Genomic DNA, 13,197 nt, shown 5'->3' on the forward strand with positions numbered 1-13,197 from the left:
TGTGAATACAAAATCTTATTCTTAAACAATGCTGAACGGCTTCTTCAGAATTAATTTCAGGCAAGACAAATGATATTGAGGAGCCAAGCCAATCCCCCATGACCTCCCCTGGAGGCTGTTTCCAAACTGCCACTGCTACTGCTTGTAAAGCAAATCATGGGATCTGTCAGAGAGCAAGCCAAATAACTGAGGCAGAGAGCCAGATTCGGATGCTGGAGGCGTTCCAGATTTTGCTCTCTCTGTCAGATGTTTACTGATAATCTTCCATGTGTGGAGAGAAGGCTTCAGGAAAGACTTTCTGCCATAGCAAAGATACGCAAATGTGATGCTGGAGAGTGTTGCCTTGTGTTAGGTGCCTTTCAAGCCCCACGTTCTTATAAAGTGCTGGCACAGCAGACTGAAGAGAGGGACAAAGGAGAAGCCCCACTGCTGGGTGTTAGTGGGCATGGGTTGTGAGGGAAACAGCAGCTCAGGTGTGATGAAATCGGTTGCTGGTATTGTGGTGCTTTCTAAGCCTTATGGAATAGGTTAGTAGCTGTTTGTGTCCTTATTTTCTATTCTGTAACAAATATGGATAGAAAGGGGAAGAAAGGAGTCTTGGTGGGTTTGTGACCTTGCCCATTCCAGAAGTTCTTTTATTCCCCATTCTTCTGAATACTGCAGAGAAAATGGGGCACTACTCAATGCCACATAAACCTTGCACGTTTCAGGGGAGGGGAGTAGTTTCAAACACCCAAATGTTCCTTCTTTCTGTTCAACAGTTATTTTTTTCTTTTTCACCTTGAAGCATGTGAGGCATTAGAGCTGATTTTAAAACCTGACCATGGCTTTGTTCTGCCCCATTTCAAAACAAACAAAACACAATGTGCTAAAAGGCATTGTTAATGTCAGGGGTGTCCCAGCAGCCCACATGCAGCTTTTAATGAGGCACATGCTATTCTCTTCAAGCTGGTTGGCTCACACAGAGTTAAAGGAGAACGGAGTTTGACCTTCTGCCTGTAGAGCGCTAAACGCTGCAGCACTCCAGCCAGTGTAATACAAGACACGTCGCTCACCTTCCCACTGAATCCAGCCCATTGTGTCTGTTGCCAACTGGATCAAAGGAACATTTGGAAAGGTGTGTTAAACAGGAGCCAGCTCCCATTCTCTTAATTATGCAGCTTTTGCCAGTATGCAGCTCTAAATCATCCTTGCCCAGGGGTGGTATAATTACTGCTGAATAGCCTCATGCTGAATAACTTAACATACTGGAGGCAATAATTATTCCCAGAATGTGTGTGTTCCACTTTGCCTGTTTACTTGTGTTCTTCAGAAAAAAATTATCCCATGACTTCAATACTCTTTAGGGTAGTTCTGGCTCTTGCCTTGAATATATTGGTCACAAGCTCAGCCCTTTGAGAGTAAGCTAAAAGACTTCCTTAGAAGAATGAAATGGTAATGGAATAAATATCTTCAGTAGCTCTGGCGAACATATTTTTAATTCTGTTATGGTCGTGCTGTTCATTTTAGTTTAATCTCTACTGCCAACACATTTCTTTTGAATTGCTCAAAACTCTTTCTTCTCAAGAAAGAAGAAAGCTGAACTTACCAACCCCAGTAACCAAAGATCACTTTTAGCTTTCATCTTTTAATAACCCATTATAGTTTACATCTGCAGCTAGAGAATTGTCATCAGATCCAGTGCTAGACATTGCCCCATTTTTTTCAGTCCCTATTTTTGCCTGGTGTGAATGGGAGCAGTTTGTTGCTGTTCTCCACCCTCCCCATTTCACTGCTTTTATTCCACATGTGGTGACACTGGTTGTAGAGAACCTGATGTAAAGTTTGGGAGCAGTGTGCTGCCATTTCTGCATTTCCAGACTTTTCACTCATGTCTCTAAAAGGTTTTCAAAAAGAATATCCCTCAAAGGCTCCTGTAGGAAGATTTCCTACAGAAAAGGGATGTTAGCATTGCAGAGTGGGATTAACATTAACCCTCCTGAGGGTTTTGCAACTGAAAATCTTTCAAAATGCTAACTTTCTATTTAACCTAATTTTAATTATTTAAAATCTGTATCACAGCGAAGTGGTTTTGAAAATGTTGCCTTCTCTGCATTGGGAATGGCCAGGTTTGAGCTGTAAAAGAGTAGTATTGATCTATCAGTTCTTATTTGCCTGATAGTCTGGCCTCAGTGTCCTATACTCTTTACCTTGAGATGTAACCTTTGGGTCTCATGGTGAATGGATAATTAAATTTTGCTTAATTTTGTTTGCTGCTGTCTGGCTTTAAGATGTGGAAGAAACCTAGCTGAAAGGAAAGGCTGGAAACAAAGAGTTAAGTCTATATAGAATCAAGCTCAGCAATCCAAATGTGGCCCCTGTGATCTTAGTGCTGGATATTTGCCCAAGGTGCAAAGCTCTTTGTGTATAATCCCTGGCTGCTTTTCTGTGCATGTTAAATGTTGCAGCAAACAGTTAAACTCCTGAGAATAAGTGGGGAACAAGTTACATTATTTCAGCAGGCACTCATTCTAAAACATATTTGCTTATAACCTTATCTGGAGGAAGGCTGCCCTGGTTCTGAAATCTCTGATGTTATTTTATTACCCTCACATTCAGACATGCATACAAATCTGACAAGCAGCAAATTCATTGGCTGAAAGCAACTTCCACTTTTGCAGCTGTATCTATTTTGGTGTATTGTCTTGGAGGCTACGTCAATGAGCCTCCCTATTCAAGTATTCAGTATTCAAGTGATGAGGTTTTTTCGATTGGAAGCAGGCTAATATTAATCTTCAGTTATCAAAAAGTCTAATTCATAACCTATTTCCCCCAAGTCCCCAGTAAAAAGAGCATATTTCTTATAAGTCAGACAAAAATTTATTTTCACTCACTGAAGTATGATTTTTTGCAAACAAAATTACTGCCCCCAGAAGAGGATATGAAACTAAAGAACTTAAGTGTCTGATCTTATGGCATGTGAAAACAAAATCATCCTCTACTCCTTGGAGACAAGACCTGCCAGATGAAAAATCAAATAAACTAATTAGTGTTGAGCAAAGAACATATTATATGTTCTGGCTCTCTGGGCTAATTTCACTCCTTCTTTTACTACTCATTCTATCAAACTCCTTAAATCAGTGGGACATAAGGCACTGTACTCAGAGCAAGGTCAATGAAATCAGACTCTTTCAGGATATAATGAATGGAGACAGAATTCTCCAAGGGATCTTCCTAATGTATGTCAGGAGCAGAAGAGACACGGACTAGTGATTAGCAAATGGACCTGCAGGTTTGGGTTTGTGTTTTTTTTTTGTTTTTTTTTTTTTTCCCAGCTGCTGTTTCTTCTACATTTCTAAACCAAATATAAAGTTTTGATAGGAAGCTCTCATTATCAAGCTGCCTTTTCATGGGAAAAAGGTAAGGGTGAATAGACAGAAAAAAAAAATCAGGGATATGTTCCTGTTGGTGAAAAAGTGAAAGTGATGAGCAGCCATGTATTATGACTTCCATTATTCCTTATGTTGCAGAGATCCATTATTTGTTTTATGTACATGTCTGATTGCAGAATGCCTTCAAGCAGGTGGTCTGAATGTACAGAAAGAGGGAATCCAGCAGCACTCCTGGAACTCTGTTGTCAAAGCAGATGTTTAGCTAAAGTGACCTACTGCAGAGTGCGTGCCTTCAGAAGTAGTGTTCTGGGAGTCTTTGTCTGCAGAGAGTTCTGGTGGAGGTCCTCCAGCTCCAAGTAAGTGTGTCTGGTATTGTCTAGAAATCCTGGGATTCATTCCCAAGTGGAAATTACTGTAATGAAGCCTCCACTGAACACAATTATTCTCAGATCTTGAACTGATAGGCTAAATACAGTTTGTTAATAGCATCACTAGACAGCAGTCTGAGTGAAATGGTTAAAAGAGTTTGGGTTTTCTTCTAGGTCGTCTGTGCCAAAACAGTTTTATCGAGAAATTTGTGGTGCTTGGAAGTAGTCAAAACAAACCAACCCCCCCCTCAATTAAAAAAGCCTGAGTAGCACAAACCCCCAAACCTAGATCTTAAAGAATATTACATACTTTCTCTTACAATCCATGAAAAAATTCTCAGTGGCTAAGTTTTTTTGGTGTACAAATGCTCATTGAGTCTTAAGGTTAAAGTCATGTAAAATCAGGCGAGCAAACAGAAGTATCTCAGATTCATGCAGATTACCATCAGATTTCAGAGATGTACTTGACCCATGCCAATCTCATCACTTTCTAGAATTATTTTTATTCCTTGAGGTTTATTTCATGCATTAAAAGCATGACTCATCCATCCTGAGCACGAGAAAGAGCTCTGCTTTGTTCATACAAAGCACAAACTGGTAATCTGGAGGAAGCAAACACTTTGCTTCTTCAGGAACGTTCCTGATTTATGGCTGAAGACAAATCCCCCAACAAAAGGATGGGGCTTGCTGCTGGTGCTTGTGTAAAGGGATTAATACAGCACTGCTGGAGCTGTTTTTCACATCTTTGTGCTTTCTATTTTGGTGAAGGGCAGGAGAACAAAATATTTGATTTAGCATAACCTTGTCAGTGGTTTGCTAGGCTGCCTTCAGCCGACAAGGCATGCAAGCTACTATGCTGTAGTCTGTCTCTAATGATTTTTGATGTGGTTACCCTTAAGAAACTATTTTTCTGTGAAGTGCTAGAAGATTTTATATCCTGAAGCATCTCTACTTTCCCCATTCATAACTAAGTTGGAGCACTCAATTTTGAAGTAATAGTTAGTGTGATTTATTATTTACCATGGCAGCAATGAAGAAATGTATTTGAAAAGGAGCCAGTAGCAAATTACAATCGATTTGCACAATATAACAAATAAAATGTTTTACGGAGGCAGACTTGCTGCTTCAAGTGATGTGTGATCCATAATAATATCTCCAAGATGTCTGCTTCTTTATTTATGTCAACAATTCATTAATCATCTTCCTATTAAAAAAAAGGCAATTCCACCACCCCTTCCTCCCCCTCCAGTTCAGACATCTAAGAAAGTGCTGATTATGATTCTGCAGTTTCTAGCCCTCCAAAATGCTGTTGTTTAGGTAAAATATATCTAAGGAACTTCAAAGAGTCCCTTCAGGTGCCCTTGGAATGAAAGCAGGTAAAATTACTTGTCCTGTGCTGGAATTGTAATAGTCATTATGCTGATAGACTGCAGTTACCTGATGTGTTGAGTGGTGGCTGTCAACAAATACAGAAACTGAAGTGACTAATTGAAGCACAACTAATTAAATCCATCCTCAAATAATATGTGTATTACAGATTCTTACAGCTGTAAGTCACTAGAGGCAGACATTCATGTTCAGTTTCCAAAGAGGTAAAGCAGTGTATTTTTATAACAGCCAAAAAAATCAGCTTGTATAAAATCTTTCTGCTGTGCTTCTCTTTGGTTTTCATCCCCAAAAGCTGTTATGTTTGCAGTTCAGTTAACACAGCATGACTGCTGTGTTCTGTGGGGTTTGGGGAAGGACACTTGGAAGAAGTGCCAGGAATGTTACAGCTACATCTTTTGAGTTAGTCTGTAATATCTTTATTTAGCTATGAGACCTTCTTATTCCCATGCCTTGGTATGTATTTTCCTGGCTGTAGGTGTATTCCTGAGGAAGTTAAAACAGCGGAAACAAAAGATGCCTGAGCTACAAAAAACTTTTCTAGCCCAGAGAGAGTAATATGCCTAAATGAGATGGGCAGTTAGGTTCTGAACATCAGACTTTGTTGAATCCTCTGCTTCTCACTGTGCCTTTTTCTCAGACTGTGCTGGACGCTTCTCTGCATCCTTTAGATAACATAGATGAATTGCAGAGGGATGAATGTTCTGCCTCTGGTAAAGTAGAAATGAAAGATTAGATCTACAAAGATGTTTAGGCATGTAAAGATGCAGATAAATGTTGACAGGATCATCAGAAATCCCCTGTTTAGACCAGCGAGTTTATTCAGAATTAAGTGCATTATCCTTGTAATTCACTTCTGAAAATATCATCCATCAGCAGGCTGGGTGCTTAAATGTCACTGTAAATCTGGCCCAGGCTGCTCTCCTTGGTTGTCTCAGGCTGAGGAAGCAGAGTGCAGAATGTCCTGAATCCAGTGACAGAGTGCCTGGGTTATTTTAGCCTTGCAAAAAGCACAGGCTTCTTTCCGAGCCCAGCTCATTACGGCAGAGGAGATCACTCTGCCGAAAACACAGAGCAGTGCACTAAGTTATCTAGAAAGCCTCAGGAATTTCTTGACCAGACAGCACAATCTGTTAAACTGGCTCTTTGATATGCTATCAGCAGACAGAGAGCAATCTGCTCGTGCCCATTGCCTCTATTACTCTCCCACACTGCGGCTGGGTTGCCATTCCCTGAGTTAGTTTTCTATGCATATCCATGCATCCAGTAATCCTTAATGGATTTCCCTTCCACCAGCTCATGCAATCTATCCTGAAGCAGTGCAGAGTCAGTATGAAAATGCAGGGTTAGCAACCTTGTTTCAATCAAACCCATCTGGAAACTGAAAAATATGACATTAGTGCCAATTAGTTAAACCAAAAGGCTTAACCACTTTTCCTTTGCTATATTGTGCAGCTTAAAGGATAAAAGCACCAACCAGGCAGCACGTCAAGACTATTAACTAGCAAGAAGAATAAACCAAGATCCAGCCTAACTGATGGCACAAAGAAAGGTCTGCCAAAGCCTGTAAGAATGTTTGCTGGGACAGGTGTGACTTCACAGTGTTTTTATGTAATAAAAATAAGCACAAGAATTATATATTAATATAATTGCTGCTTTTTAGTGTCTATATTAGAGATGGTTCAGGGGGGACAATGTGGAAAGAAACTGTATCAAAGAGCACAAGACCACCAGAGCAGTATCTTCATAATCTTCTCAATGTCTTACTGTGTTCCTAATTTTCTTAATAGTTGAATTTCTATTTGCTTTTTTAAAAAAAAAATCTTTCCTAAGATGAAGATCAGCACAGAGTTTTTGTTATTTGCTTTTGGAGAACTTCCTTGCTTTTTTTTCAAGTCTTTCATGTTGGAATTAAACTCTGCCACTTGGCCAAGGCAGGCAGGCAGCTAATTAGCCAAAAAATGGGCATTGAAAGCTCTTAAAAAAAAAAAAATCACACTTCTGTAACTAAAATGATTGCTGAGGATATGGTATTGATTTGATAGTTTTGCAGCTGAAAATGTTTCCTAATTGGAGAACCAATTCTGTGGGTTTATTCCCAGCACAGAAGCAAGAAGTTTCTGAAGCAAGCATCAAGAGCTAATACTTGCTGAAGGAAAAACAAATCCAATAAAAACCCCAGGATGTGATACTGATGAAGAAACAGCCTGGCAGGCACTCTGTGGGTACTCTAAAACTGCCCTATGCAGGGACAGGTAGAAATAGTCATCAAAATGAGTTAAAGCATTAATAACAACAAATGCTGGCAGGCAATTGCAGCAGGCCAAGCTATTGCCTTCATCAGGGTGGTCCATGAGGTATTATTACTACTGTTGTTGGAATGCCTGACCTTCTGATGTGTTGCCCTTGCTTTCACAGCTCTCTGGCAAAAGGTTGTGATAGAAAGGTAAAGGGGATGACTAAAATTGATAAATGTTTCCATTTTAAACCTTAAAAATTCCAACAAATTTCTGAGCAATATGAGAATAAATTGAGATGATTCTTTTCATTGGGTGTCTTTTACTCAGTTCCCTCTAGATAGCTTCATTTATTTCCCTGGGCAGTGTTAGCCCTGTGTTGATGTTATATTCATGCAGAAGAAATCATAGCTCCTCTCTTTAGATGTCATCCCAACAGCAAAAAGTGTTTGGTGATCTGTAGGAGCTGAGTATCTGCAGGCTGCTGCTGTAACTTCTGACAAATGCCACCAATCACTTCCTTGCATGTGTGTGCCTGTCTTGGAATTTTCTTAGTTTTTTTCTTTTTATTTTATATTTTAAAAAAATAATAAATTTTCCTCTCTGTTCCCAACCAGCTGTTGACATTTCTGAAAAAGTGCCAGCCACTCTCTCAGGTAATTTCAATAAATATGTGTCCAGCAGTACAAGGAGGAAAAAGAGCTATGGTAAATTCCCTAGCAACAATATGCTGCCAGCCCACCCCTTCCTTCCTTTAAAGACAATCTGTGGAGCTGTGAGATGCTTTCCAGGAAGAACACATACAACAGAGCAGCCTGAATAAGTAACAGAGTGCTTGCTTCCTCCAATGTCTCTGTCTTGTGCCATTCTATATTCTTTTCCTGTTCTTCCCTCATCCCCACTGCCTCATTCCTTTTCTCAGTTGCTCTGCGTTTTCTCCCCTTCCTTTTTTTCTGGCCTTCTTCTGGAACAGTGTAACTTCTGTTCTACTTGTTCACTTGTGCTCATTCATTTGTCTTTCCTTCATTGTCTGTTGACTCTGTAAACCTTCTTTCCTCTACCTCAGAGATAGTTTCTCATTTCTCTCCTTTCACCCCCTCTGATCTATGTGTCTCTAATTATTTCTATGTCTTTGACACGTCTGACAGATCCCCTTCCTCTCTTCTGTGTTCTGCCTCTCTTCTTCCTTGTTCTGGCCTGATTAACTTCATTCTATGTCCTCCACACAACCAGTTTCATTCTTTTCTGTCTGCCACTGCACACACCTGGCACATCCAGCTCCATCCCCTGTTCTTCATTAGTTCCCAGCTTCTGGACTTCTCCCCTTCCATTACCTCACCAGGCTGCACTTCCGTCTGCTTTGGTTTATTCCAGTCAAAGGGCAAAAAGGAGACAGAGTCACCCAAAAGGATGGCCTGTCCCCGAGAAGGCTGCTGTGCTAAGTACCACTGCTGCTCAGTGGCCTCTCCCTCTCCATCAGAGCATGCAGGGGCTGGCTGGGAGGGAGGGAGGATTCGGAGCTGGTGCCTGCTGTGCTCTGATTATCCTGCACTTCCCAGAGCTGTGAGAAGCAGAGCATAATTAGATCAGCACTGAAGCTTTTTACAGTTTGAAATCATTTGTTAGTCCCACTGATAGTTTTGTACAGTGGAGGGTTGGTTTTATGTAGAAAGTGAGCTACTGAATTGTGATCTGCCAGGCATAAAAATTGGCAAGCCGTAGTATCTGAAATCTCACCTTCACAGGTAAAGTCCTCTCTAATGGGAAGCTCCATAGTGCAGCCCAGGTGTAGGTCAAGGAGGTTGGTGCCACTAGAATCTCTGTGCTTTTGACACTGACAGACTGTGAGGCAGGAGCCTATGAGCACTTCTGTTCTTGCTGCTAAATTGCTAATTGCAGTGTTTGCAGCTCATGAGGACTTATCCAGCATCCACTCCACAGGGATTAGCACAGGCCAGGAACCACCTCTTGGGATGGGACTACCCTGCTCTGGGAACAGAATTTAACTGAATGGAAACAAGCTGTGTCTGGTAGTTGGTCCAAGGGCCTGACAGTGCTTCCTGGGTTACTTGATGTATTGCTGTATGTAGCTAAATCTCATCTCTTAGTTTCTTAACCTTTTCATTGTAGTGTTTGTTGGTCATATTTATGCCAGAGCTGTACTGATTTACATCAAAGGCTGTTCTAACCCTGTGCCCTCTCTCTAGTAGTAACCACCCTGGACACTCAGAGCAGATGTCACTGACAAGTTCCCCAAATAACCCTGGAGGTCTTCTCCAGATGATGGACTGACCTTTGGTTGAACTCACACAGATTTTCTGTATGCACAGCACCCTCCTGGTGCTTTAGTTCTTGTGTGCAAGAAGCAATAAAGAGTTGACTGCTGCGTATACTGTCATTTATGAATGTATTAAGGAGTGCAGACTGCTGGGGATGGCTACTATTTATCTCTCCCAATCTGACTATTTCTGCTTTTGCTCTCTCTTCCTTGTCTTTTAAATAGAAAATATATGGATTTTTGATTTGAGTTTCACTGAGTGCTGGTAATTGTGAAAAACTGTGCAAAAAATGTGTTATTTTTAGTCTGGTCAAGCCCATTCTGTAGCATTCTGTGGACTTGAACTCAGTCACATCATTCATAATGGCCATTTTGTGCCTGGAATTCCAGACTAGCAGAGAGAAGGATTTAAATAATCCAATAATCAGGGAATTTTCTAAGAGTTGAATCAATTCCTCACTCACTTCACTGTAGCAGTCTAGAGTATGTGGATCTATTATTTAATGTCATTTATAAAATGCAGGTTATAAATAGAAGCTATGTTGTTAGGTACTGAAAGAAGCAGCTTGTTGTGTTTTGTTTTATTGTGTTTTTCCCTGAGGATAACATCAAGAAACTTAGTTTAATATGATTGGGGATGTTATTTTCCTTGCACATTACCAATTTTGCAGATGCTTGTACCAATGCTATCTCTGAAACCTTTGCAGTTAGCTCTGCAGTCTAAGAGGGCACGTTGCTGTCTTTATCAGAAAGGTATCTGTGCCTAGAGTGCTTATCACTGACCCATCTCCTTCACCTTACCTGCAGGAAGATGAATTATACTAACTATTTATTTTACTTAGAATTTAGTGGTGGCTAAATCCTGAGTTCTGTTGTCTAAGGAGTTAAAAATTCAAGCTGACAATGTAAACCAGCCTGTTTCCTCAGCAATTATTTCAATTCTCCATATTCTTTAAGTCCTGTTTATTCTCTGAGACAGACTCCCATGTGATCTTGCCTCTGAAGTAATTAATATGCTAGTGTTTAAGGCAGAAAGCATTTGTGGGCTGCTAACATACAGGATGATAATGTAGAAAATTATCAGCAGATCTTTACTCAAATTTTTGTTTCTGTGAGTTTTTTTTCAGAGTGCTCTGATTACAAGACTGTGGTTGAGATGTCTTAATTCTAGCCTCAGTTGCCTGTTTGCTGCCAAGAATAAGTTTCTGACTTCTGTCCATCCACCTGCTCCCATTTTTTGTAGCTCTAGGTGCTCTGTCACAATGCCTCCTACACAGCACAGTAGTAACAATTCATTCCTGACACATTTACAAGGTGCTTCCAAGACCAACTTGCATTCCAAGTGGACAGTTATAGACAAAGGAGGTAAATTTGTTTAATGCCTTATATTGGAACAATCTCCAATGTTATAAGCTTGAAGAACTGGGTTATTGGTTTCCTTCTGGGAAATCAGGAACCTTGGCCACTTTGATTTTACATTCATTACAAGGAGCTGTGTGGTAATTTGAAAATATCTTATGTAAATTCAGTGCAAATAATCCTAGAATGGCTTAGGTTGGAAGGAATCTTAGACGTCATCCCCTCCAACCTCCCCATCATGGGCAGGGACACCTCTCAACTACACTCAGCTGCTCAAGGACTCATCTAACCTGCCCTTCAACATCTCCAGGGAGGAGGCATCCACAACCTGCTTGGGCAGCCTCTTGCAGAGTCTCACCACCCTCAGACTGAAGAACTTCTTCCTCAGATCCAGTCTAACCCTGCGCTCCCTCAGCTTCAAACCATTCCCCCTTGACCTGTCTCTAGACACCCTGATGAAAAGTCCCTCTGCAGCCTTCCTTCAGGTACTGGAAGGCAGCTCTAAGGTCCCCCTGGAGTCTTCTCTCCTCCAGGCTGAACACCCCCAGCTCCCTCAGCCTATCCTCATAGCAGATGTGCTCCAGCCCTTGGATCGTCTTTGTGGCCTCCTCTGGACTCACTCCAGCAGCTTTGTGTCCTTCTTGCTGCAGACACCAGAACTGGAGGCAGGATTGGAGGTGAAGTCTCTGCAGAGCAGAATCAAGGGGCAGAATCCCCTCTCTTGCCCTGCTGCACACACTCCTCTGGATGCAGTCTAGGATACAATCTGGGTTTTGTATGTTAAGTCTCTAAGCTGATGTCTAAGCTAATCACCAGGAGGTGTGTACAGAACTGCCTGCACTCATGTTTTAAATAACCTGTCATGGTTTACATCTCAGCCTGCACACACCTATTTAAGAAACGTGATAACGTGCTAAGAGAGTGTGTTTAAATGATATTCTGGGTGTGATGGCACCAGAAGAAAAGCAGGGAAACAGAAATAAGGCTGCCACACCATTTGAATCTGCTCTGCAGTGAATTCCAGTGAGATGTCAGATCAGGTCACCGTTACAAATGACTCCAGAATCAGTGCATGGCAAATGAGTTACTGAAAGGCTGATAGCAGCTGATGCTTTTGTCAGTTTTACCATAACTTAAATAAAGGGAGGTGAGACTTAATATTTTCTTACAAATTTTCATTGTGTTGATTCTGATGTGCACTTCACGGAGATTTAAACCCTGACTTCTTTTAGTGGCAGTTCAAGTGCTGGTCATCGTTTTACCTAAAATTTATTAAAATTTATAAATTACTTCTATGGAAAACAGAAGCAACCTAGTCAGTAAAACTGAATCCAAACTTTTATCTTTAAACATCCATGAAAAGCACCCAAACCAATGTTGGCTGCGAACAATATTTGAAAGGAAAAATGCGTTTCCAGGTTATTTTACCACCTTTTCTACCACCAATTTCTTACAACAGGAGCTCTCTGACACACTTGGGAGTGGAAAAGAATGAAGTTGGAGGGAGACACCCCATTTATTTCTAGCACATAGGAAGAAAGGGAAAACTTTCCTCATGTCCCGAAGACCAGTGAAAAATTAACCTTCAAGATCCTCCCCAAGGAGGCAGGGAAAGAGCAGGACCATGGAGAAAAGATGTTCAACAGGGATGAAGTGTAGTTATTGTTTGAAACAGGATGAACCTTGCAGGGCCTGGGCCCCTTCATATCCCCTCAAAGAGCTTAGGGCTCTGAGTATTTTTATTTGTTTGTTTTCTTGATAGCCAGCTCATGTGCCCTTCTGATCGAGTTGTTTGAATCTTCCAGCCTGATTCTCACTTGTGTATCAAAGGAATGGGAAGACATATGTAGCCAATATAAAATTAGAGGACATCATCTCTCTTCTGTGCTGAATAGATGTCATCTAACCAGCACCAGCTGAAAAGCACCATAAATCCAGTCCTGGCTCACTTAGGAAAAAAAAAAAGTTTCCTGCTATATTTTGTTTGAAATTCCAGGTCCCTCTCTTAGTCCTAAAAACCCTCCTTGATCTTTGTCCAAGCTACTGAAGATTTGAGAGGGTCAATATCCTCTTTGGCTTTAGCTGAAATAATTTATTCTTAGGCAGCTTTTCCTTACCATCAGTGAAACCTGCTACTTTGGATTAGTTTTGCAATTAGCAATTTGGCAACTTCCTTCATCTAAAGATGCCACAGATGC

Source organism: Indicator indicator, chromosome 17 (assembly GCF_027791375.1).
Source record: "Indicator indicator isolate 239-I01 chromosome 17, UM_Iind_1.1, whole genome shotgun sequence".
NCBI classification, from domain to species: Eukaryota; Metazoa; Chordata; class Aves; order Piciformes; family Indicatoridae; genus Indicator; species Indicator indicator.